The 5,411-nt window shown below is 38.7% G+C and overlaps 1 long non-coding RNA gene across 1 annotated transcript; it reads right to left on the reverse strand.

The window, feature by feature from the left end:
* Positions 1–493: 493 nt before the first annotated feature.
* Positions 494–5,166, reverse strand: LOC116714756 (uncharacterized). The gene is made up of 4 exons (XR_004338122.1): positions 5,156–5,166; positions 4,143–4,149; positions 837–988; positions 494–752 (listed from the first exon to the last, which is right to left on the reverse strand). It is a non-coding gene; the product is annotated as an uncharacterized LOC116714756 (long non-coding RNA).
* Positions 5,167–5,411: the final 245 nt, after the last annotated feature.

Here is a 5,411-nt window from a genome sequence, read left to right on the forward strand (position 1 = left end):
ACTACCCTCTGTTTGGGCTCACTTTGGAAATGATGTGTTTAACTAGCGCATAAAACATGATGGTTGAGCCACCAGGGACAGACGACCAGAGGACATGGTGAGAAATTTTACCACTTCATCCTGAGCAGAGTAAAAACAACAGGGGAGGTGGAGGCCTTTGGAAAGGAAATCAACTATTCTCGGGTTATACAACGGGCCAAACACCTCAAATGTAAGCAAACGATCAATGCTGCAAAACAATTAAACAGATCACTGGAGTCGCTTGATAGAATATATTGTTATACAGATACCTAGATTATTCTAATGTAGAATATACAAAGGAGGTTACTTTGTATTCTTCAAAGTAACCTGTGGGTTCAACAACATGTTGGCAAAGAAGTTGTGACTCTGGAAGGTTTTCTCATCCCAAAAACAGATTCCTTCCTAACATTCATTCAGCAGCGGTCTTAGAAGATCTGACCGTAGCTCATTGCAATAAAATGTACCAAAATCCTGTCATGTTGGATTTTAATTTCCTTGCCCACATGCAGGTGCGCACAGAAGAACAGACTTTACGTTTAAGAGGGTTTGTTTTAATTCAGTCAAACGATTGTTAGAGAATTGAGACTGGAGGACGTCAGGAGGAAACGGGAGTCCAGGTAGGTTTGGGGGTCCCGGGCTGCAGCGGATTGGAACGGCTTGGAGGTGCCAACCAGCGAGACACGCCTGACTGGTGATGTTCCAGGCTTGGCTCCGGGAAGCGGGATCAAGGTCTGAGAGGTAACAGAGAGGAAGAGGATAAAATGACTGGACAATACTTAACGTGGACTTTGCAAGAACTTAGGGCTGAGTCTGACCAACAAGTGGTAACCATCGAGCGAAGACTGGTGGTTCCACCGCTTCTTAAGAAGCCTGCCGCTGGTTACCAGGATCCGATGCAGGTGCGTCAGGCTGTCAAACTCCTCCGCGTAGCTCGTCTCTGGAAAGAACCCTCACTCCAACCTGAATCCTGACAAATCCACACAAATCAGAACAGTTTTTAAGAGAAGGCATTTTACACAAACAAACTTTTGGCCAACAGTGTACATTTGATTAATATATTTTAGGATCCAAAAATGAAAATTTGTGAATGGAGACTGAACAAACATCTTATTGTTTCGTTCATCGTTTATCGTGATAAATTTCTTATCACAAGATTCCATTTGACGATGTTTAAAAACGCCTAAGACTGTCTTTATTGTCCGGATTATTATTATTTTTTACTATTATCTGTTTGCTCAATGCAGGAGTATCAGTAGATAGCAATACATTTGGAAATATGATTATATGTGGCTACTGTGTGCATTTCAGTGATACAAACCTCACTTATTGGTGTGATAAAGAAATGCATTATGAATGTGAATGCTTTTCATGAGCGGTATTTGTATTTAGACTGATGAAGTTCTGTAAACTTTGTTACACATATTTTTAGTCCTGTTGTGGATTTTGTCCCAGTTTATCGTATAATAATAACTCCTAAACCACAGGGACCAGAAGGAAAAAAGCTGCTGAGACACAAAAAAAAAGGATTTTAATGAAGCTGGCAGGATTACTGTATTAGCAGAGTTATGCGTATTTAATAATATATTTAAGGAAAGTTGTAAAATCTTTTAAAATGATCAAATATTGTGAACGTTTCTTTCTGGCAGCAGTATAAACTAAATCCTTCTATCCTTACAAAATGTTTCATAAACTAGAGAGATATAGTAGGTTAAGGCATTAGGTGAATGTGTTAAGAAACACACAGAAAATACAGATAAAAACAACTAAAAAACACATTTAGCTGTTAAAGGTAACTTCTTTTAACAAATAAAACAAATCATTAATTACCTGAAAACCTCAAAGTTAGGTCTGTATCACTACTTTTACAGCGCTTTGTGATTTTGCTTTATAATTTTTGAAAAACAACGGCGATTTAAATAAAAGAAATATTTCCACATTTATTTATTTGAGATAAAGACACAATAATGTACTTAATAGATACAGCTCCAGTCATGTTGCATATTTTCACATTAGTTGATCATTACCTGCTGCGTGATCTAATTTGTTCAAATTTTTGGTTTCTGCAGGTGCTACATGTTCAGATTTGAGCTGTAGATAATGTGGCTTGACCTTTTCTTCAGCAGCAGAAGCTCTACAGCGGTATCGTCATTTAACCCACAGCCGCTCAGCTCTCGCCATGAGTCTCGTGTGCCACAGTGAGGATACGTCTTCTAATGCCAGCAAGCTATGAAATGGCGAAGTCCTTCGTTTACCCGACACCCAAACATTGCCTGTTGGCCCTGCCCTTGTTAGATCTTCCACCACTGGCAAAAATACACAATATGTTCCTGACGTGAGTTTGTATTAAAGCAGGTTTGAGTAGATTCTAAAACAAATGTATATTTAATTATGCCTCGAAATAAGTCATAAAATAAAATCCTACAATGATAATAAAGCATATTTGCTTGTAAAGTGAAGTCCCAACCTGTCTGCCAGTTGTTTCTAACTAATGTCCACACACAGCTAGCCTGGCCATTGCTTTCTTACGCAGTTCTGCTCGATTCTCATCTCCGTTCAGTGCTCCATCTGAAATTTCTCCCACTGAGCTGGATTTCTCTGGTAGAATTTCAATCAGCGGACAGAAAGAAATGTGAACGATTTTCTGTGCAATTTTTGAGTTGCAGTCTGCCCGTATAGGGTTGTAGCTTATGCCAGTGGAGAAAGTGAACGAAGTCGTTCAGTCCGTGTTGGCCACGCTTCCAAATATTGAGCAATTAAAATTGGGGCAAGGGGAGTTTGAGCCATTTTATTGTTGTTGTTTCCTTACTTCTCACAGGGTTGTTTACAGCGCACCCAATTTCAGGCAAGCTTCGTAGCACAGCTTTCTTCACGTTGGAGCTAGCGCTTTACAAACATCACCGATAGGATGAAATCAGACCCTGTCATTTAAAACTTCAACAGTCCACAGCTCCAGGAAGGAATCATTTCTCAATAGCCAAGGGTCCAGACCCTCTGAATGAAGCAAAGCGAAGAACAAGGAGCTGGGTTTTTTGTGTTTTTTTTTTGTTTTTTTTTACACAGGATCTCAACACCAAATAACAGTCAGCTTTTAAGTTCTAAATTTTTCTGCTTTCATCCACTTTCTCACCCTTTTGTAATAATTTACATTCATGTCAAGCATTGTTTCTCTTCATCCTCAGAACTTAAGCCTGTTGTCAACTTAGTGCAAAGTGGCAGATACAACACGGCGAAGACGTAGGCGGGAGGCCGACACTCATCAAAGGTAAACCTCCAGACGTGATCCCACGACTTGCATCCGTCTGGTTCTTACGGGCAGCTGAGACGCTCCAACGACAGATTCTGCCCTGAGGCATTTTAATTATACCCCCAGCCACTGTTACACTGTGTGTGTTGGGGTGTAGCTGGTGGATGGAACATAGTTAGATTTAAAATAGTCCCTGTTCTCCTCTATTGTCTCTGATGCTTTGATGTGTCTGGTGGGGAGCAGTTGGTAATTAGTCTGCCCACACAACCTGCTCCATTCGCTCCTCTTCCTTCGTTCTCTCCCTCCGGATTAACAGTTGGTTGCCTCCTTAATATTACTTGTTTCTTAATCCACAGGTGCCGTTTCTTTTTTTCGTTTTCCCGAAACACAAATTTCCCTACATGGTAAAATAATTAACTCTGCATGCTGCATTGTGTTCTCTCCTTTTCACATTTGTATTTCCCACTCCCCCTGCCTGTCTGAGCTCAATATACTTATTCATTTTTCACAGAATAACGCTTGTTCTGCCTAAGCAGCGTTGGCTTTGACTCATAAGAGTACGGCAGCGCGTTGTGTTTGCAAAGAGAGCTGTGTAATGTATCACCACTCGGGAAATTATCGTCTATTGTTGTTGGGGGAAGGAATAGGGGCGGGAGTGTAAAATAGGTTTAAGCATGTAAATGGATCATCAAGCACAGACTACTTTGTTTTTTCCTTTGCTATATTTACGCTTCAGTTTCTAACGTTTCTGTAATCCCTCCTCTAAGTTTCAATGTAATTTGGATTTTTATTCCAATCAAAGCTCAATGAAAATAAGAGTTTTGAAAAAGAATGGATTGAATGGATAAAACTACTTTAAATTGGACTGATAGTTGACATTTATACTCATCTCAGTTGACCAACATTAATATTTATAGTTTTGTATTGATTTTGTATAATTCCTTGATATTGATTACAAAATGTACCAGTTCCACATTTAGCAAAATCTTTCACTTCTATAAATAAAATAAAAAATCTGCCACTTGAACTAGTACTTTTATATCAATTATTATGGAATTGTTAACTTAAAACTAACTTCCAAGTAATTTTTCAGCAAAATATTGAAGCTTATTTTGTCTTATTTCAAGTTGCACTAATATATTTGCGAGACCAAAAATACTTAATTTTTTTGTTTGTTTTTGTAGTGTAGGAGATCCTTAAAGTGACAGTGGCCAATTTCCAGGTTAGATTGGGAAATCAGATTTATTCTAAGTTATGTTTGACATATACAACATTTTAACTAAAAGTGACATAGTTACTTGATTGTGCTACAAAATGGCCACTATGTGCCTGGAAGATACATAATACATAAAAAAGGAAGGTGATCCAGGCCAGAACTTAATGTCGGCATACATTTTTCAACAACAATAAGGTAAATTATATTACTTTGCACTTAACTGAATCAGAAACAGCATCAAGCTGAATGTAAATGTTACTGGAGCAAAATCAGCTGATGTCAACATCCAACAGCCTGCAGCATTCAACCAGTCCAAAACGTTGTATGGTGCGTTCAAATACATCTTGTATAATGGATTGCTTAAATAGCAAAACTCCAATGTAACTTTAACCGTTCTTTGTTGTTGTTCTCAAACATCTGCAAAGTCTTATTGGATCCTAAACAGCATTTGCTATTTTTAAGTGGCTTTGTTGTATAATCCATCCAGTCAGTCAGTCAGTTCTCTAGTGGAGCTGTATAACTGTAAACAAACATATCAAATATATAATTGTTCGATTTTGGCAACATAAACTATTTCAGAAGAGGCAAAAACCCTTGAAATTCATCAACACTTTATACTTTTTATGAACCTTTTTTTTCCTTTTTTTAAACAGACCCAAAAACAAAAAAACAACAAGTCTTCACAAGGCATGATCCATAAAGAGACATGATGCAGTTTCCCAGCATGTGGGATGCTGTGACAGCTTTGTAGCTGAGAGACTTGCCCCTGTGTGCAGACGGTGTGTGTGCGGTTGATGCGCGGTGTAACAAATCCTCCCTTGGTGTGGTCTGTTGTTTTCAGTCACCAGAACAATCATAATGTGTGTCCCAACCTCTGGAGCCTGTTGCAGCTGTGCCGGTTCATTGCAAATCAACTCATTTTCATGAGCA

The sequence above is a fragment of the Xiphophorus hellerii genome, chromosome 23 (assembly GCF_003331165.1).
Source record: "Xiphophorus hellerii strain 12219 chromosome 23, Xiphophorus_hellerii-4.1, whole genome shotgun sequence".
Classification (NCBI taxonomy): domain Eukaryota; kingdom Metazoa; phylum Chordata; class Actinopteri; order Cyprinodontiformes; family Poeciliidae; genus Xiphophorus; species Xiphophorus hellerii.